The sequence below is a fragment of the Balaenoptera borealis genome, assembly GCF_965194805.1.
Source record: "Balaenoptera borealis genome assembly, chromosome: 2".
In the NCBI taxonomy this organism is placed as follows: Eukaryota; Metazoa; Chordata; class Mammalia; order Artiodactyla; family Balaenopteridae; genus Balaenoptera; species Balaenoptera borealis.
In genome coordinates this window covers 52,907,156-52,929,250 of record NC_138867.1, presented here as the reverse complement: position 1 = coordinate 52,929,250, position 22,095 = coordinate 52,907,156, and the positions used below count along the sequence as shown (strand labels likewise).

General features: G+C 38.6%; 1 protein-coding gene across 3 annotated transcripts in view; it reads right to left on the bottom strand.

Annotated features, from left to right (window-relative positions):
- The window catches only part of RGS7BP (regulator of G protein signaling 7 binding protein), a 140,050-nt gene that overhangs the window by 77,207 nt on the left and 40,748 nt on the right, over positions 1-22,095 (bottom strand). The gene's annotated exons all lie outside the window — the stretch shown is intronic.

Sequence of the window (22,095 nt, the reverse complement as noted above, 5' to 3'; positions counted from 1 at the left end):
ATCCTTAATCCTGTGTCCCCTCCTAGTACCTTCCTATCTCTGTCCTTCCCTTTACAGTCAAAGTTCTTTCAAAGATGTCTAGATTCACTTTTTTATTTCTAATCTCCCAACCACTTGCTTCAACCACTGTCCTCTTATCTCTCCTGAAACCCTTTCCAAGTCCCTATTATACTTGCTATCAAATCTAATGGACAACTTTTTATTATTTTATGACCTCTCTGGAGCATTCCACACTCTTGACTTCTTCCTCCTCTTTGAAATTCTTTCTTGTTTCTGTTATGCTGCCTTACTTATTTTCATTCCTACCTCTGAGGGTGCTGCTTCTTAGTCTCCTGTGCTGACTCTCTTATCTGTCTGTCGTTAATTTTGGTGTTCCTCAAGGTTCTGCCCTGGCCCACCTTACACATTCCCATTACTTCCATTAATACTTGTAACATTTACTTCCAGTCCAGGCCACTTTACTGAAGTCCAGGTCCATTTATCCAACAGCCTATTAGGCATTTCCATTTTGATTTCCCACAGGTGCCCCAAGTTCAGTGTTATTACCCTGCCCTCAAGTCTTTTCCTCCTGTATTCCCTACCTCAATGAATGATACCCCCAATAAATCATATGACCAAGCCAGAATTTCATGGGTTATTCTTAACGTATTCCCCTCTTTCTTTTCTCAGATGCAATTAACCACTTTGATTCCACCTTCTGAATAATGCTCAATTTCCTCTGCTTCTTTCCATTTTCACTACATTAACAGAGTTCAGATTAACAATCACACTAACATCCTCCTAAGTTTAGACCCCTTCCAAGTCATTCTCCATAGTAGAGCCCAAGTAAACTTTCTACAGGTATTCCATGAAAATTGTTCCACACGTAGATGTATTTTTGACAGATTCGCGGGAGGGTGTGAGCTCCACATCCTTCTACACCTTGATCTGCTCCCCGCCCCCGCAGAGTAAACTTTCTAAAATACAAACTTGATCATATTATTCCTTTGCTTAAAACTCTTCAATGGCTCCCCATTGCCCTTAGGATAAAACCCAACTGCTTAATATGGCTTACAACATGGCTCTTGATTACCTCTCCCGCCTAATCGCTCTCTTCTGCTCATTGATTACTACACTACAGCCTTATATTAAAACTACTTTCAGTTCTAAGATGTGCCATCATTTCTGGCATCTCAGGGCCTTTGCACATGCTTTTCCACTGGCTGTCACACTTTTCTCAACTCCTTTATCCTCTCCAACTACTGTACATTCTTAAAGTCTCAGATGTCAACATCATTTTCTTTGGGAAATTCTCCCTAAAATCTCTAACCTGAATTAAGTGCCATCCCTGTGAGATACTTATCCCTCGGATGACCTGTGTCATGCTGTATTATCGTTGCTTGTTTGCTCCTCTCCATCTCCCACTTCAGTGTAAGCTTGATGGGCGCAGGGGCTGTGACTTGTTCACTTTCGTGCCCCAGTGCCTGATACAGTGCCTGACACATTGGCTTAGTATTTGTTAAGTGAAGAATAAGCCAACCATTTTTAAAGTACTATATTTTAAACATCATTAGTGTATTTATATGCATAATTGTGCTACTAACAGGAAGTAGTGAATCAGAGGTGTCTAAAGCATCATCTTTTTGGCATTTCTGGAAAGGGAACTCGATTCAATTTTTTTTTTTTTTAATACTCGAAGTCCACTGGTTGTACAGAGATACCAAAGACTTTATTTTGGCCACAGAAACTAAAACTCGGAACTTAAAGTTTGTGATTGAAGACCATGGTTTAAAGGCCTCTGCCCTTCCCCCTTCTTTGTTCTTTACAGGAAGGATAGAGCGGGTACCCTTTTCTCTGCCCTCCACACTCTCCACGTTTGTCTGAGCACTGATCCTCTGGGAACAACTCCTCTCCCTGCTCCACTCATGCAGCTCCTATATATCTGTCATTTTCTTTGATGACCCTGCTTTCCTAGACACAGTAATTGATAGAGGTGGCCAGCAGACTTAAGCTGTTTCATCACAGTACCCATCCCTTGACCCCAGCTGATTAGCCTAGAGGTGGGAGTGAATCTGTTCGTCTCCAGGATTTTTTTTTTCAACTTTCTCTCCAGGTGGAGGGAGTTAGTCTTGAGTGAGGGGATGAACTGTCACAGAGATGACAGAGACTCCTCATGGTGTTTAAGTTCTGGATTCAGTTATTATGCAAGTTATTCCTGAAAGGACAGGGACCTCCCTATCCTTCCGACGTCTGATTTCAACACTTTCATAGAGTTCTTGTGCCAATTAATTCTCTCTCTTTTTTTTTAACATCTTTATTGGAGTATAATTGCTTTACAGTGGTGTGTTAGTTTCTGCTGTATAACAAAGTGAATCAGCTATACGTACACATATATCCCCATATCCCCTCCCTCTTGCGTCTCCCTCCCACCCTCCCTATCCCACCCCTCTAGGTGGTCACAAAGCACCCAGCTGATCTCCCTGTGCTATGCGGCTGCCTCCCACTAGCTATCTATTTTACATTTGGTAGTGTGTATATGTCAATGCTACTCTCTCACTTCGTCCCAGCTTACCCTTCCCCCTCTCTGTGTCCTCAAGTCCATTCTCTACGTCTGCATCTTCATTCCTGTCCTGCCCCTAGGTTCTTCAGAACCAGTATTTTTTTTTTTTTTTTAGATTCCATATATATGTGTTAACATAAGATATTTGTTTTTCTCTTTCTGAGTTACTTCAGTCTATATGACAAACTCTAGGTCCATGCACCTCACTATGAATAACTCAATTTCATTTCTTTTTATGGCTGAGTAATATTCCATTGTATATATGTGCCACATCTTCTTTATCCATTCATCTGTTGATGGATATTTAGGTTGCTTCCATGTCCTGGCTATTGTAAATAGAGCAGCAATGAACACTGTGGTACATGATTCTTTTTGAATTATGGTGTTCTCAGTGTATATGCCCAGTAGTGGGATTGCTGGGTCATATGGTAGTTCTATTTTTAGTTTTTTAAGGACCCTCCATACTGTTCTCCATAGTGGCTGGATCAATTTACATTCCCACCAACAGTGCAAGAGGGTTCCCTTTTCTCCACACCTTCTCCAGGATTTATTTGTAGATTTTTTGATGATGGCCATTCTGGCTGGTATGAGGTGATACCTCATTGTAGTTTTGATTTGCATTTATCTAATGATTAGTGATGTTGAGCATCCTTTCATGTGTTTGTTGGCAATCTGTATATCTTCTTTGGAGAAATGTCTATTTAGGTCTTCTGCCCATTTCTGGATTAGGTTTTTTTTTTTTTGATATTGAGCTACATGAGCTGCTTGTGAATTTTGGAGATTAATCCTTTGTCAGTTGCTTCATTTACAAATATTTTCTCCCATTCTGAGGGTTGTCTTTTCGTCTTGTTTATGGTTTCCTTTGCTGTGCAAAAGCTTTTAAGTTTCATTAGGTCCCATTTGTTTATTTTTGTTTTTATTTCCATTTCTTTAGGAGGTGGGTCAAAAAGGATCTTGCTGTGATTTATGTCATAGAGTGTTCTGCCTATGTTTTCCTCTAAGAGTTTTATAGTGTCTGTCCTTACATTTAGGTCTTTAATCCATTTTGAGTTTATTTTTGTGTATGGTGTTAGGGACTGTTCTAATTTCATTCTTTTACATGTAGCTGTCCAGTTTTCCCAGCACCACTTATTGAAGAGACTGTCTTTTCTCCATTGTATATTCTTGCCTCCTTTATCCTAAGTTAGTTCAGTGTTGGTTTCTGTCCCTCATAATTGAAAGAATTTTATCTAATTTACAGTGAAATGTTTCTGTCTTTGCTGATACTACTACAAGAAAGCTCCCCAAACATCTCATAATCTGGCCAAGTAATCAATACACAAACTATGGATAATATGGTCCTATTCTGCCAGCAGATGTCATTCCTAGCATAAACCTTGTGTGTGTATCCACAGAGTGATTCCTCCTCCATTTTACTTGTTCAGAGGGTGACTCTTTGTGAAAAATTCTTGTCATTACCCTATTTCTGGCTCTAAAATGTTGATTATTTTCAATGTGTTTTTCTGATATATGTTAACTCTCCTCAGTTTTCTAATATTTTTTTACTGATGTTTCTTGTGCAAAGTAAAAAGGACTTTGCTTAGAGTTATAAAGGTTTTTGTGTATTTGGCCACACTTAAGTAGACTTTTTATGTTTAAGACATGTTCTATTGAAAGAGTTATATATTTTCCTGCATATATCATATGTATTCAAAGCATTTTCCATTTAACTATTATGAAATTCCAATGTAGTACCACTTATAAAATGGGGATATGCCTCCTGTTATGGATCAGAATTAGGACATTACTTCCACATAGAAGGAAATGTCTGGAATGAGTTAAAGGGGTTTTCCCCCAACACTGACTTTAGAGCCATATGGGACCAAACAGGAATGATGCATGTACAGGAGACAAGTATCATATGCTTAGTAACTTTGTATTTATTTATTTTTTGTTCTTTTTTTTATATTGGAGTATAGTTGATTAACAATGTTGTGCTATTTTCAGGTGTACAGCAAAGTGATTCAGTTATACATATACATATATCTATTCTTTTTCAAATTTTTTCCCATTTAAGTTATCACAGGTTATTGAGCAAGAGTCCCTTGTGCTATACAGTAGGTCCCTGTTGGTTATCTATTTTAAATATAGCAGTGTGTACATGTCAATCCCAAACTCCCAATCTGTCCCTTCCCCCCACCCTCCCCTCCAGTAACCATAAGTTCATTCTCTAAGTCTGTGAATCTGTTTCTGTTTTGTAAATTAGTTCACTTGTATCATTTTATTTTTTAGATTCTGCATATAAACGATATCATTTGATATTTTTCTTTCTCTGTCTGACTTGCTTCACTTAGTATGATAATCTCCAGGTCCATCCATGTTGCTGCATATGGCATTATTTCATTCTTTTTAATGGCTAAGTAATATTCCATTGTATATATTATATGTACCACATCTTCTTTATACATTCATCTGTGGATGGACATTTAGGTCACTTCCATGTCTTGGCTATTGTAAACAGCACTGCAATGAACACTGGGGCATGTGTATCCTTTCAAAGCATGTTTTTCTCCAGATATATGCCCAGGAGTGGGATTGCTGGATCATATGGTAGCTTTATTTTTAGTTTCTTAAAGAACCTCCAACAGTGTAGGAGGGTTCCCTTTCCTCCACACCCTCTGCAGAACTTATTGTTTGTAGACTTTTTGATGATGGCTATTCTGACTGGTGTGAGGTGATATCTCATTGTATTATAGTTTTGATTTGCATTATTCATTCATTTTTGTGATGAAAATGTGGTACCATAAAATGCTGATGAATTCTAGGCACAGAATTCAGATTATTCAATTCATGGTGCTGGAAGGGACATGGAAATTGGATACAAAAGAAATTGTGTATGTTACCTTTTATTGGTAAATCAAGTGATACTCACATGGGAAGTAAAGAGTTAACAGCAGGCCTGGACTCCCGACCTCCTTACTAGGGGAGTAGGATTGACCACAGCCAGAGCTACTTATAAACATGCTGATGGTACTTGTTAGTGGAAAGATACCCGAGAGTCCCTATCTGAAATACTAATGCTTTTTGGCAGCATAGACCTGGTCTGTCTAGAATGTGTATTATAAATAAGCCAGCGGTTTATGGTTTGATGTGGCAAGGCTGGCTGGAGATTGAGAGGGAGTCATGTAAGCATTTTCTGTCCAACTAAAGGAGTATAAAACTGGGAACCCCAAAATCAAAATGATGGGTTTTGTTTTGTATGTGTGAGAACAACATGTTCACATAAATTGTTCAGAACTCAGTTGTCAATCTGAAACCAAAACATATCCTAACGCAGGAAAAAGGGACAGTTTTGGGAAGCTGTGTCTGATGGACTCAGGCTTCTCCAGAAAGGAATAGGTATCATCTGTGATGGGTTCTTGTCAGTATCCTTTGTGTCACTTGTAAAGCTTGGTGTTGGGTAAGATGTATGATACTCAGGAGTCTACTCTGATCTTTCAACTCTTTGGCTAACATATCATGTATACACAAGAGACAAGAAGCTGATGAATGTGGCGTAACAGAACAGAGAAAGAGTATAGATTATTTATAAAAATAGTGCTGTGAAAATTGGTTAATATTTAGAAATAAATGGATTACTACTCTGGATAATATACTAGAACAAAAATTAAAAAAGGAAAAATCATTAAAAAATAGAATGAAATAGAAAATGTATGAAAATATTTCTGATTTTGACTTAGGGAAGCTCTTTCTAAGCCAAAAAAAACACAAAAGATGAACTAGCAGAGAAAAGATTGATAGACAAAGAATACACTGAGGAAATGTATTTGCACTGCGTTTAACAAAGGTAGATTTAGTATATTAAGAGTTAAAAAGCACTGAAAAAAATTAATACCACTGTAGGAAAAGGGCAAAAGTGATGAACAGTAATGACTAAATGCAAAAATATAAATTATCAATGAACATAAGTACAACTATATTACTTATCAAGAAAACTCAAAATAAGTTTAAAAAATAGATATTATTTTCTACTACATTGGCCATGCTTAAGAGTAATGTTAACATCCTTATGGTTGGAACTGAATGTGGCAGCCACAGGAGAGAGAACATGCTGTGAGGAGTGCAGCGAGCTCAGGGCCTCTGGCTGCTGTACCTCTGGGATCCAACCCAGTGTGCATGCCAATGCCACATTCTGCAGAGCTCCTAGCAAGTGACTGAGGACGGTGGGCCACTAGAACTGGGCCACGCCTGCCCAATGCAAGATTCCTCTAAAAGGTCATCTTTGCTCAAGGGCTGCTCATTGGCCTGGCTGAGAATTTTTCAGTGCTGCACTGCAGTTTGAGGCTCTGCTCACCCATTCCTCCTTTCCTCCCACTCTTCTTTCACAGGTGTCAGTCCTGCTGAAAGCTTTCTCCTTGTACTGCTGTTCCTGCTCCCCTTAGTCTTTCACAAATGTTTCCCCCAGTAAATATCTTGCATTTCTAACTTCATCCTGAAGAAAATCAATTAGTACAATCTTTCTGGAAGTCATAATAGTAATACTCTTTGACCCACATTTCACTTCTAGAAATTGACACTAAGGAAATTAACAGATATATTTATAAATTTTATGCAGGATTATCTGACAGTATTATTTATAATTGAAAAAAGTGAAAAGAAACTAATAAAGGATTGGATAAATTATAATATCCTATAAAATAAAACAGTATATATGGTCTTAATTTTAAAGATATGGGATGTTACTTGTTATATTTATTAATGTAAAAAAGTTTACAAGGGGTACAATTTTATTAAAATATATATGTAGACGAAAGAACAAAATATATATTCAAGGACGTAATTTTAATTTTCTTCTTTGTACTTTTCCCTATAATATCTAAATTCTGCAATGAACACATTGCCTTATGGTAAAAATACATGTTATTTAAATTATACCTATATAGGCATTTAAAAAACAGGAAAAATACCAAAATATAATTAGCAGTTATTCTTTGAGTGATGATATTATGAGTAATATTATTTCTTCTTTACTCTCCTGAATTTTAAAAATTTTCTAATATTAAAAATAATCTTCATTAAAATTAGATTTTACTGATTTTTTAAAACAATGCAAATCAACTTAAAATGGTGCTTGAACAATTGGACATATGTATTCAAAAATATAAACTCAGCCTATGCATCATACTTTATACAAAACTTAGCTGAACATGGATCACAGGTCCAAATATAAAACATAAAACTATAGAAATTTTAAAGGAAAACATAGGAGATACTCCTTGATGTTTTACATGAGACAAAGAGGTCTTAAACAAGACACCAAAAACATGATTCATAAAAGAAAAATTGATAAATTGAAGTTCATCAAAAATTTTTAAAATTGTTCTGTGAAAGACACTGTTAAGAAATTGAAGAGAGGGCAGACAGCAGAAGCAAGAAGAACTACAATCCTGCAGCCTGTGGAACAAAAATCACATTAACAGTAAGATAGACAAGATGAAAAGGCAGAGGGTTAGGTACTGGATGAAGGAACAAGATAAAACCCCAGGAAAACAACTAAATGAAGTGGAGATAGGCAACCTCCCAGAAAAAGAATTCAGAATAATGATAGTGAAGATGATCCAGGACCTCGGAAAAAGAATGGAGGCAAAGATCGAGAAGATGCAAGAAATGTTTCACAAAGACCTGGAAGAATTAAAAAACAAACAAAGAGAGATGAACAATACAATAACTGAAATGAACACTACACTAGAAGGAATCAATAGCAGAATAACTGAGGCAGAAGAACGTATAAGTGACCTGGAAGACAGAATGGTGGAGTTCACTGCTGTGGAACAGAATAAAGAAAAAAGAGTGAAAAGAAATGAAGACAGCCTAAGAGACCTCTGGGACAACATTAAATGCAACAACATTCGCATTATAGGGGTCCCAGAAGAAGAAGAGAGAGAGAAAATATTTGAAGAGAGTATAGCCGAGAATTTCCCTAACATGGGAAAGGAAATAGTCACCCAAGGCTGGGAAGTGCAGAGAGCCCCATACAGGAAAAACCCAAGGAGAAACACTCCGAGACACATAGTAATCAAATTGGTAAAAATTAAACAAAAAGAAAAATTATTGAAAGCAGCAAGGGAAAAACGACAAATAACATACAAGGGAACTCCCATAAGGTTAAGAGCTGATCTCTCAGGAGAAACTTTATAAGCCAGAAGGGAGTGGCATGATATACTTAAAGTGATGAAAGGGAAGAACCTACAACCAAGATTACTCTACCTGGCAAGGATCTCATTTAGATTCGATGGAGAAATCAAAAGCTTTACAGACAAGCAAAAGCTAAGAGAATTCAGCACCACCAAACCAGCTCTACAACAAATGCTCAAGGAACTTCTCTAAGTGGGAAACACAAGAGAAGAAGAGGACCTACAAAAACAAACCGAAAACAATTAAGAAAATGGTCATAGGAACATACATATCAATAATTACCTTAAACGTGAATGGATTAAATGCTCCAACTTGAAGACACAGGCTTGCTGAATGGATACAAAAACAAAACCCATTGGGTTTCCCTGGTGGCGCAGTGGTTGAGAATCTGCCTGCCAATGCAGGGGACATGGGTTTGAGCCCTGGTCTGGGAAGATTCCACATGCCGCGGAGCAACTAGGCCCGTGAGCCATAACTACTGAGCCTGAGCGACTGGAGCCTGTGCTCCACAACAAGAGAGGCTGCAATAGTGAGAGGCCCATGCACCGTGATGAAGAGTGGCCCCCACTTGCCGCAACTAGAGAAAGCCCTCACACAGAAACGAAGACCCAGCACAGCCAAAAATAAATAAATAAATAAATAAATAAATTAATTAATTAATTAATTAAAAAAACAAACAAAAAAACAAGACCCATATATATGCTGTCTACAAGAGACCCACTTCAGACCTAGGGACACATACAGACTGAAAGTGAGGGGATGGAAAATGATATTCCATACAAATGGAAATCAAAAGAAAGCTGGAATAGCAATACTCATATCAGATAAAATAGACTTTAAAATAAAGAATGTTACAAGAGACAAGGAAGGACACTACATAATGATCAGGGGATCAATCCAAGAAGAAAATATAACAATTACAAATATATATGCACCCAACATAGGAGCACCTCAATACATAAGGCAACTGCTAACAGCTATAAAAGAGGAAATCGACAGTAACACAGTAATAGTGGGGGACTTTAACACCTCACTTACACCAGTGGACAGATCATCCAAAATGAAAATAAATAAGGAAACAGAAGGTTGAAGTGACACAATAGACCAGATAGATTTAATTGATATTTATAGGACATTCCATCCAAAAACAGCAGATTACACTTTCTTCTCAAGTGTGCATGGAACATTCTCCAGGATAGATCACATCTTGGGTCACAAATCAAGCCTCAGTAAATATAAGAAAATTGAAATCATATCAAGCATCTTTTCTGACCACAACGCTATGAGATTACAAATCAATTACAGGGAAAAAAACGTAAAATACACAAACACATGGAGGCTAAACAATAGGTTACTAAATAACCAAGAGATCAATGAAGAAATCAAAGAGGAAATCAAAAAATACCTAGAGACAAATGACAATGAAAACAAGACAAAGCAAAACCTATGGGATGCAGCAAAAGCAGTTCTAGGAGGGAAGTTTATAGCTCTACAAGCCTACCTCAAGTAACAAGAAAAATCTCAAATAAACAATCTAACCCTACACCTAAAGGACCTAGAGAAAGAAGAACAAACAAAACCCAAAGTTGGCAGAAGGAAAGAAATCATAAAGATCAGAGCAGAAATAAATGAAATAGAAACAAAGAAAACAATAGCAAAGATCAATAAAACTAAAAGCTGCTTCTTTGAGAAGATAAACAAAATTGATAAACCATTAGCCAGACTCATCAAGAAAAAGAGGGAGAGGACTCAAATCAATAAAATTAGAAATGAAAAAGGAGAAGTTACAACAGACACCACAGAAACACAAAGCATCCTAAGAGACTACTTACTACAAGCAACTGTATGCCAATAAAATGGACAACCTGGAAGAAGTGGACAAATTCTTAGAAAGGTATAACCTTCCAAGACTGAACCAGGAAGAAATAGAAAATATGAACAGACCAATCACAAGTAATGAAATTGAAACTGTGATTAAAAATCTTCCAACAAACAAAAGCCCAGGACCAGATGGCTTCACAGGTGAATTCTATCAAACATTTCAAGAAGAGCTAACACCTATCCTTCTCAAACACTTCCAAAATATTGCAGAGGAAGGAACGCTCCCAAACTCATTCTATAAGGCCACCATCACCATCACCCTGATACCAAAACTAGACAAAGACACTACAAAAAAAGAAAATTACAGGCCAATATCACTGATGAATAGAGATGCAAACATCCTCAACAAAATACTAGCAAACAGAATCCAACAACACATTTAAAGGATCATACACCATGATCAAGTGGGATTTATCCCAGGGATGCAAGATTCTCCAATATAGGCAAATCAATCAATGTGATACACCATATTAACAAATTGAAGAATAAAAACCATATGATCATCTCAATAGATGCAGAAAAAGCTTTTGACAAAACTCAACACCCATTTATGATAAAAAGTCTCCAGAAAGTGGGCATAGAGGGAACCTATCTCAACATATTAAAGGCCATACATGACAAACCCACAGCAAACATCATTCTCAATGGTGAAAAGCTGAAAGCATTTCCTCTAAGATCAGGAACAAGACAAGGATGTCCACTCTCGCCACTATTATTCAACATAGTTTTGGAAGTCTTAGCCATGACAATCAGAGAAGAAAAATAAATAAAAGAATACACATTGGAAAAGAAGAAATAAAACTGTCACTGTTTGCAGATGACATGATACTATACATAGAGGATCCTAAAAATGCCACCAGAAAACTACTAGAGCTAATCAATGAATTTGGTAAAGTTGCAGGATACAAAATTAATGCACAGAAATCTCTTGCATTCCTATACACTATATGATGAAAAATCTGAAAGAGAAATTAAGGAGACACTCCCATTTACCACTGCAACAAAAAGAATAAAAAACCTAGGAATAAACCAACCTAGGGAGACAAAAGACCTGTATGCAGAAAACTATAAGACACTGATGAAAGAAATTAAAGATGATACCAACAGATGGAGAGATATACCATGTTCTTGGATTGGAAGAATCAATATTGTGAAAATGACTATACTACTCAAAGCAATCTACAGATTCAATGCAATCCCTATCAAATTACCAATGGTATTTTTTGTGGAACTAGAACAACAAATCTTAAAATTTGTATGGAGACACAAAAGACCCCGAATAGCCAAAGCAGTCTTGAGGGAAAAAATCTGAGCTGGAGGAATCAGACTCCCTGACTTCTGACTATACTACAAAGCTACAGTAATCAAGACAATATGGTACTGGCACAAAAACTGAAACATAGATCAAAGGAACAAGATAGAAAGCCCAGAGATAAACCCATGCACCTATGGTCAACTAATCTATGACAAAGGAGGCAGAGATATACAATGGAGAGAAGACAGTCTCTTCAATAAGTGGTGCTGGGAAAACTGGACAGCTACATGTAAAAGAATGAAATTAGAACACTCCCTAACACCATACACAAAAATAAACTCAAAATGGATTAGAGACCTAAATGTAAGACTGGACACTATAAAACTCTTAGAGGAAAACATAGGAAGAACACTCTTTGACATCAATCACTGCAAGATCTTTTTTGATCCACCTCCTAGAGTAATGGAAATAAAAACAAAAATAAACAAATGGGAGCTAATGAAACTTCAAAGGTTTTGCACAGCAAAAGAAGCCATAAACAGGACGAAAAGACAGCCCTCAGAATGGGAGAAAATATTTGCAAATGAAGCAACGGACAAGCGATTAATCTCCAAAATTTACAAGCAGCTCATGCAGCTCAATATCAAAAAAACAAACAACCCAATCCAAAAATGGGCAGAAGACCTAAATAGACATTTCTTCAAAGAAGACATACAGATGGCCAAGAAGCACATGAAAAGCTGCTCAACATCACTAATTATTAGAGAAATGCAAATCAAAACTACAGTGAGGTATTATCTCACACCAGTTAGAATGGGCATCATCAGAAAATCTACAAACAATCAATGCTGGAGAGGGTGTGGAGAAAAGGGAACTCTCTTGCACTGTTGGTGGGAATGTAAATTGATCCAGCCACTATGGAGAACAGTATGGAGGTTCCTTAAATAACTAAAACTAGAGCTACCACATGATCCAGCAATCCCACTACTCGGCATATACCCAGAGAAAACCATAATTCAAAAAGACACATGCACCCCAATGTTCACTGCAGCACTATTTACAATAGCCAGGTCATGGAAGCAACCTAAATGCCCATCGACAGACGAATGGATAAAGAAGATGTGGTACATATATAGAATGGAATATTACTCAGCCATAAAAAGGAACGAAATTGGGTCATTTGTAGAGACGTGGATGGATCTAGAGACTGTCATACAGAGTGAAGTAAGTCAGAAAGAGAAAAACAAATATCGTATATTAACGCATATATGTGAAACCTAGGGAATGGTACAGATGAACCGGTTTGCAGGGCAGAAATAGCTACACAGATGTAGAGAACAAACGTATGGACATGAAGGGGGGAAAGTGGCAGGGGGTAGGTGTGGTGGTGTGATGAATTGGGAGATTGGGATTGACATGTATATACTGATGTGTATAAAATTGATGACTAATAAGAACCTGCTGTATAAAAAAATAAATAAAATAAAATTCAAAAATTAAACTAACTAACTAAATAAATAAAAGTGAAAATACAAACCTCAGACTGGAAAAAATATTTGCAACTTACATATTTGACAAAGGAGGTTTATTCAGAAAATACAAAGTACTCTCAAAACTCAACAGTTAGAAAACAACCCACTAAAAAATAAGCAAAACACTTAACCAGACACTTCACAGAAGAATATATGTGGATGGCAAATAAGGACATAAAAATTGCTCAGGGACTTCCCTGGTGGCGCAGTGGTTAAGAATCCACCTGCCAATGCAGAGGACATGGGTTCAAGCCCTGGTCCCAGAACATCCCACATGCCGCGGAGAAACTAAGCCCGTGCGCCACAACTACTGTGCCTGCGCTCTAGAGCTCGCGTGCATAGAGCCCGTGCTCTGCAACAAAGAGAAGCCACCGCAATGAGAAGCCCGAGCACAGCAACAAAGAGTACCCCTGCTCGCCGCACTAGAGAAAGGCTGCACACAGCAACAAAGACCCAACGCAGCCAAAGATAAATAAATTAATTAATTAATGGGAAAAAAAGATGCTCAACATCATTGGTCATTAGGGAAATTCGAATTAAAAACACGAACTACCTTTATAAGCCTTTAGAATGCGTAAAACGAACAAAAGCTAACAATACTAAGTGCTGGCAAGGGTGCAGGGACACTTTAATTCTTATACATGCTGGCTGGAGTGCAAAATGTTACAATCACTTGGGAAAACAGTTTGGCAGCTTCTCATAAAGTTAAATACATAGTACATAATTGCCACGTGACCCAGACATTCTACTCCTCTGTATTTACCCAGAATAAATGAAAATTATGTTCGCCCAAGAACCTGTATGTCAATGCTTGCAGCAGGTTTACTCATAATCACCCAAACTGGAAATAACCCAGATATCCTTCATTTGGTGGATGGATAAACAAATGGTGGTGTATCTGTATGATGGAACGCTACTGAGCAATAAAAAGGAATGACCATTCAACAACATGGAGCAAGCTCAAGTAGAATCAAGTAGAACCTCAGGGGAGTGAAAGAAGTGAAAGAAGCCACAGTTAAAAGGCCACATGCTATATGATTCCATTTACATGACATTTGACAAAGACAAAATTAGAGTAACGGGCTGGGGATTCCCGGAGGGACTGACTATGAAAGGGAGCATGAGAGAATGTTTTGGGGTAATTGAACTCTTCTGCATCTTGATGGTGGTGGTGCTTAAATAACTGTATGCATTTGTCAAAACTTATAGAAATGTGCAACAAAAAAGTAAATTTTACTCTATACAAGTTAAATAAATTTTTAAAAGATAAAAATAAAGTAGGGGCACTAAAATGGAAAAACTTGGAAAAAGTTAATTGTTGAAGCTGAAAAAATTGTTTTCTATCAAAACAGATCTAACATGAATTAAATTAGCTATATGTATGGTTTAGGTTAAGTGGATACAATAATGCATATTTATTAGGTTTATCAACTTCTAAAATTCACAAATCCACAAGAAAACATGTTAAAGCAGAGGGAAAGAGGAGCTTTATAATTAATCGGTTGAGACAGTTACGTCAAAGGCTGTGATCTTTCTCCTCTTCCTTTCCTGTCTCTCCTACTCTTCCCATGTGGCTGCCTTCAGGCATTTAACGCTGCGTGAAGTTTTCCTGTGGGTCTTCATGTACTTTGAAGAGTGTATCAGAAAGCTTAGAATAGCAGTTTGACAGACCAGGCAGAGATAGTCTTCATATGATCATCTCTTTTATGGATTCTTGATAAAAGTCAAGAGTCTAACACTAAAACATTTCTCTGAAGGAATATCCAGCATAATCTAGATCAAAATGGTCTGTGATGTAGCTTTCTGGGGATCTGACTTGATCCAGGGATAGAACTGAGAGAAACTCATGGCTAACCTATTTCTAGGATATCTCTCTTGAATATAAATGATTTAGCCAAGCTTCTAGTGAGAAGTAGAGCTCAGAGACTCCAAAATGAACAACCCTAGCAGGTACAGTAGAAACTCTCTTATCCAGTATCACTGAGACTGGTAATTGTGTGGTTAGTAAGTCAGCTCTAACTCTATATCTTAAACTGTTATTTTAAGCTGAGACATAATTTTACAATCTTCCACCAGTTTTCTGATGAAAGGTTAAGGTCTTCCCTTTGAATGTGGATTCATTGATTGGGGTTCTCCGTCTGACAACAAAACCCCACACCCATAACAATCATCTCCAATTTCCAGTTTCAATTTCTTTAAAGTTCAGCAAGAACTTAAAGACACTTGTGATGCACACCAAGTGCGGAATCCTCCTAAAATTTTATGATTATTGTTCATAGCGTTTTACAGTTATCTTGTCCATACCTAATCTGATAGTAATTTTCTCTTACCAGCTCACATTTATGGTCACTTTCTAAGGTGTTCAACTACTTAGTTTGTATGTTAACAGCTCTGTTTTTGCCCCTCCTATCTCATCAGTTTACCTAATCAAAATTACAGTGTAAAAATAAACATGTTTGGAAACCAACATAACTGACTTTTGATAAGCATACAACTCAACTGGGGTGGGGTGGGGATGTGCAGAAGTCCATGGCATGTATTAGATGCTTGCTAACGTGGGCATTTGGAGGTTCTACAGAGGAAATGGAGAGCTTCCCTTAAACCAGTGGCTCAAGTAAGTGAAGGTCAGTTAAAAGGATACCTATGGAGAACAGTATGGAGGTTCCTTAAAAATCTAAAAATAGAACTATCATATGACCAAGCAATCCCACTACTGGGCATATACCCTGAGAAAACCATAATTCAAAAAGAGTCATGTACCACAGTGTTCATTGCAGCACTATTTACAATAGCCAGGACATGGAAGCAACCTAAGTGTCCATTGACAGATGAATGGATAAGGAAGATGTGGCACATATATACAATGGAATATTACTCAGCCATAAAAAGAAACGAAATTGAGTTATTTGTAGTGAAGTGGATGGACCTAGAGTCTGTCATACAGACTGAAGTAACTCACAAAGAGAAAAACAAATACCTTATGCTAACACATATATATGGAATCTAAAAAAAAAAAAAAAAGGTTCTGATGAACTTAGGGGCAGGACAGGAATAAAGATGCAGACATAGAGAATGGACTTGAGGATACGGGGAGGGGGAAGAGTAAGCTGGGATGAAGTGAGAGAGTGGCACGGACATATGGACATATATACACTACCAAATGTAAAATAGATAGCTAGTGGGAAGCAGCTGCATAGCACAAGGAGATCAGCTGGGTGCTTTGTGACCACCTAGAGGGGTGGAATAGGGAGGGTGGGAGAGAGATGCAAGAGGGAGGGGATATGGGGATATATGTGTACGTATAGCTGATTCACTTTTTTATACAGCAGCAACTAACACAACAATGTAAAGCAATTATACCTCAATAAAGATGTTTTTAAAAAAAAGGATACCTTAGTAGCTAAAATGTAGATATTCTGTGCTGTTGGTTGACAGATGACACGACATGTATGCTTTATACACATTTTGTTTTGAAAAGTGTGTGATATGTATTCCTTGCCTTGATGAGAAATCAACCCCTAGAACAAAGATAAATTGCAGGAATAAGTGCAAACAGGATTAAGATTTTCATACTACTACTATTACATATTCGGATTTTTTAAAATTGTGAGTGTACATGGCAATGAACACCAGAAGGAACATAATCATCGTGGTTAACATAATTTCTTTTTCTTCATGATGTCCTCTCCCAGGATATCTGATGCTTAAAAGGTCCCTCTCAGAATTTTCTTATTTCTCCACTTCCTTACCGTGATCATCACTTCCTGCTCCCACTTGAGGTTTGCCCACAGAAGTCAGAAATATCTTGTTTTTACTGCTACAACTACAGGCTTCTGTCTTTAAACGTGGCCCTGTTCCAAGATTATGATCCACTTTTTGGCTGTTCCTTGATATTTAATGAGGATATTACCTACCTGAAGAGACTTCTGGACTCAAGTTCTGAAAGCCCTGCTATACAGGGCAAGGCTATTTTGACTTTGAGAGTTACAAATTATCCTTTTCTGCAAAATAGAGAAAAGGATAAATTGGTATCTCCATAGCATTTTTTTCAATCATGACTGCACCCCAAAGGCTTGTCTATATGGACACTCTAGACAACTAAGTCTCTGAATCTTTTTTGTGTTTTACATTTTGATTCCCAAGACTCTTTTCCAAAAGACTAGATTTTGGGGCTTCCTTGGTTGCACAGTGGTTAAGAATCCGCCTGCCGATGCAGGAGACATGGGTTCCAGGCCTGGTCCAGGAAGATCCCACATGCCGTGGAGCAACTAAGCCCGTGTGTCACAACTACTGAGCCTGCGTGCCACAACTACTGAAGCCCACGTGCCTAGAGCCTGTGCTCCACAACAAGAGAAGCCACTGCAATGAGAAGCCCGTGCAACGCAATGAAGAGTAGCCCCTGCTGGCCGCAACTAGAGAAAGCCCACACGCAGCAATGAAGACCCAACACAGCCAAAAATAAAATAAATTCAAAAGACTAGATTTTTTCCTTTTTAAAAACTGATATTAAGCTGTTCCACTGACAGTAACTAGGCAAGCACATTCAATTGCTTCTTGAGGCCATCACCTAAAAGGTGTTGGCAGGACAATTTAATCTCCATAACGGAAGACATGCATCTTTCTGCTAGAGAAGGAGGGTGAAAAATCTAGTTCAGCTAAAAGTTTTAAATGGAAATGAATAGGAATTTGAGGAAGTCTTACTTTATGCTATTTAATGTCTAAGCTATGCTAGATAGCCTTTTTGTCATTTAATAATCAACTTTTACTTATAGCTTTTAAGCTGACCATACATTTTGCTCTTTGATTATGATGGTTAGCTGGAGAGGTGAGCCTGGTAGGAAGCATCTTTCCAGAAGTTATTCATGCTTGGGGTGAGAGCAGAACCAATCCTATCCCAAGCATTCATTCAAGTTTCTTGCAGCCATTATGCCAACCAGGGGATGCCTTGAATATATGACATTCAAACTGGGATCAGGCATCTGATGTATTCACCTGCCTTGACAAGAGAAATGTGTACACTGTAATGGGTTTCTTCAGTGATCTAGATCAGGACAGAGATAAATACATGCTTCTAAGGTACAGCAAAACTTCTGTCTCCACTTCCTCACCTCCCATTGTCTCTTCAACCCTCCAGTCTGGACTTCTGTCCCCATTGCTCTGCTGGCTGCTCACATCAAGGTCACCAAGAACCTCCCTCTCACAAACTGCCCTGGTCCCTCTGTCCTCTTACTTGACATTTCAGCAGCATTTGACACGACAGTCACACCTTCCATCTTGAGACACTTTCTCTCTTGACTCCCAGGGCCCTCCAACCCGAAATTCCTGGCTCCTCCTCCGTCTTCTTGACTAGATCTCTCCTTTCTTCCTAAACTGGCTCAGCCCTGAGCTCTATCCTGTTGTCTATCTACATTATCTCCCTAAGTCAACTCATCCAGTCCCAAAGTTTTAAATACCACCCCTATGCCAATGACTTCCAAATTTAAATGTATAGTCCCGACCTTTCCTCTGAGCTCCAGACTTGTCCTAATGGACATTAGCTTCTAATGGATATTAACAGATGCCTAAAGGAATCTCACAGTTATTATGTTCAAACAGAGCTTTTGATTTTTGCTCTCTCATCCCCCGAAATGCGCCTCACCTAGACCTCCTTGTTTCATGACAAGGCGCTACCATCCGGTCAGCTGCTCAGGCCAAAAATGAAGGACTCATTTTTGATTCTTCCCTTCCACTCATCCCCTTCCCCCAACTCACCCCCTCCAGCTTTCAGTCCATCTGGAAGTCCTTCTGGCCTCACCTCTAAAATAAGCCACTCCCACCCACGGAACTGATTCCTCTCTTGTCCTCTACAGTCTTCTCCCCTATATTTAAAAAACATAAATCTCATACTCCTATGGCTTTTCACTGCATTTTGAATCACATCCACCCTGTGACCTCGCAAGGCCCTGCTGGTCTAGCTTCTAACTCCCTCCTTGACCTTGTCTTGCCCTGCTCTCCCACCCTCTCACCACTCCCCAGTCTGTCAGGTTCTGGAGCTCGCCAAGCTTTTTCCTGCCTCAGGGTCTTGGCACTTGCTTCCCCTTCTGCCTGGAATGCTCTGCCCCAGATCTTCACAGAGCTAGTTCCTCTTACCATTCAGGTCTCATCTCAAATGTCACCCCTTCAGAGAGGACTTCCCTGTCCACCCAAACCAGCTGCCTTTCCCTTGCCCTGGATATGACACACCTGTCATGTTGTCCTTTTATATTATACTCTTTGTACACATACCACTTTTGTAATTATCTTGTTTGTTTTCTTATTTATCATGTCTCCTCTAGCAGGTATAAATTCCATGAGGGTGTATCACATCTGCTTTATTTCCTGGGATATCCCCAATGCCTGGTACATAGTAGATGCTCAATAAATCTTTGTTGAAATAGTAACTGTAGTTCAGAAATAAGCATGAGAAAAAGATTGGAGTAACCTCCGACTTTTACTTGGGATACAGTTTTACTGCATTGTGTTGAATTACAAAGAGGCATAAAGTTTTGAATGGGTGTGAAATTGTTCTTAAAATCCAGGTTTCTTGAAAGTATATAAGTTCATTTATGAAAGAAAAAATATCAGGTGATGATCTCCATATTTAATTCCTTACCCTGCCACTTTCAAGGGCAGTGGTTCTCAACTTTGGCTGCCTCCTGGAATCACCTGGCTGGCTTGTCTGACTCGTAGAGATGCTGCTATAACTGATGTGGGTTGTAGCCTGAGCATCAGTGGTTATTAAAAACTTTTCAGGTGATTCTAGTATGCAGCCAAAGTTGCGAATCTTTGTTCTAGGGGTTATTTTTCGACCTCATGAAATATGGTTTCCAAAGCCCATGAAATGTGGAAAATAGAGCCATTCGTCTTAGAACCTAGTATTTGAGGTTTCCACAGCTTCTTATTCATTAATACAACCAGGGTTGGAAAGGCCTACTTTATCCTGGCTGAGTTTCAGTATCACCAACCGCGTCAGTCTCTCTAAAGCTGGGAAGGCAACAAAAATGCTGATGACATCTCAGAAGCAATAAGAAGAGAATTGAATGCAGGTAAGAGACGATGTTCCACTCAAGAGGCAAGAAAGTAAGGGGCTACGTGTGCGGTTCAGTGGAGAAATTGGAATGATTCTCTCCTGGACCATATCAATAGATGGAAGAGTTCTCAGGGGTAACATCCAGGGGATGCTTGGGCAGGAGGAGAGATTAACTGGTAACAGCAGCCTCATGTTAGCGGTGTCTTGGGAAATGAAGACACAGAGCAGTAGTCTCGATTTCAATCAGTATGTGTATAGGATGAAGCTGTGAGGAAAGAAATTCAGAGACACAGAGCCAAGAGCAATCCTGGAGTGGGGTAGTCTGGTAACATCAGTGACTCAGGCTGCAGCATGGGCTGACTCAGCAGCGCACATAGGACAAGCCCCCTGTTAGCCAAATGTACCAGAGCAGAATGGCTTGGAAAGGGAGTCTGGGAAGCACCAGACTCCCCAAAGAAGGTCAGATGTGGACTAAAGGTAAGAGTAGTCCCTCAGGGGCTGAAAAACAGAGAAACATAGTTTCATTATTTATAGAGGTATTTGAGCAGCTGATGCTTTTACTTTCTCTGTGAAGTAGGAGACTAGATCATCATTCTTTTTACTCATTGTTTTTAAATGGAAATGACCTTCCAAATACTTAGAAAAGCAAACATAGATGCTCTAACAATTCAACTTCCTGAAACAAAAGGTTATTATTTTGACACTTGAAAAGGTATTTACACAATTTCTCCTAAAAGTAAATGCTCTTTATAAAGCCCATTCTGCCTCTCTCTGCTTTACAGATGAAGCCCCTTTGTTCTAGGAAGCTCTTTCTGTTTTGGTTTTATGAAAACAGACACGGAGCTGATACAACCCAGGTTCAGCTTCAGGAAAAAAGGATATTACAACAAACTGTGGTGGTGCTTGCACTGTTTAGAAAAAGATTTAAACAATGATAATATTAAGTCATTGTACAGCTCTTCCCATTTACAGTTCCAGCTCCATTTTTATCATCTAAATTAGTCTGACTTTCAGTATAAACTTGTCTTTGGTGAGGTCCCTCCTTTGAATTTTTCTGAAAGGCAGTAAGCATGTCAAAAAATTTTATGGAACAAAATCTTTCAAGACCTAAGATTCTCTCTAAAAACAGCACTTACCAGTAAGGAATTTTTACACTTTAGTTGTGCGTGTATGCACATAGCAGAAAAGGGGGAAAAACCTAGCAAGTAGGAAACTAGAAGATAGAACAGGAGGTGAATTTCCAAGATGATGAACATTTTTAACACCGTTTAAACATATTAGTCTCTCTAACACTCCAGTGTTATCACTACGGGGTTCTCTAAATCACCTATGTCCACTACGTGGTTTGAAAAATGAGATTATCTCTAATTCTTACATCGCAGCATACTTAAGACCGGAGGACTCAAATTCATACATGCAAGGACAAGCCCCCCACACACATGAACAAACAAGATACTGTTTGTGAGGATCTATGAATTTTTAACTTTGAAATCCCAGAACGAAGTACTGGAAGCCTCAGTGCCTAGCACACAGAGAATTGCATGATGACTATAGGAAGAATAAATGAACAAACAGGGAGGGCGTTTCCAGAGTCTGGCTTGGGGCAGGCATGACCCAGTTGTGTGGGGTGTCTGGCTTGGGGCAGGCATGACCCAGTTGTGTGGGG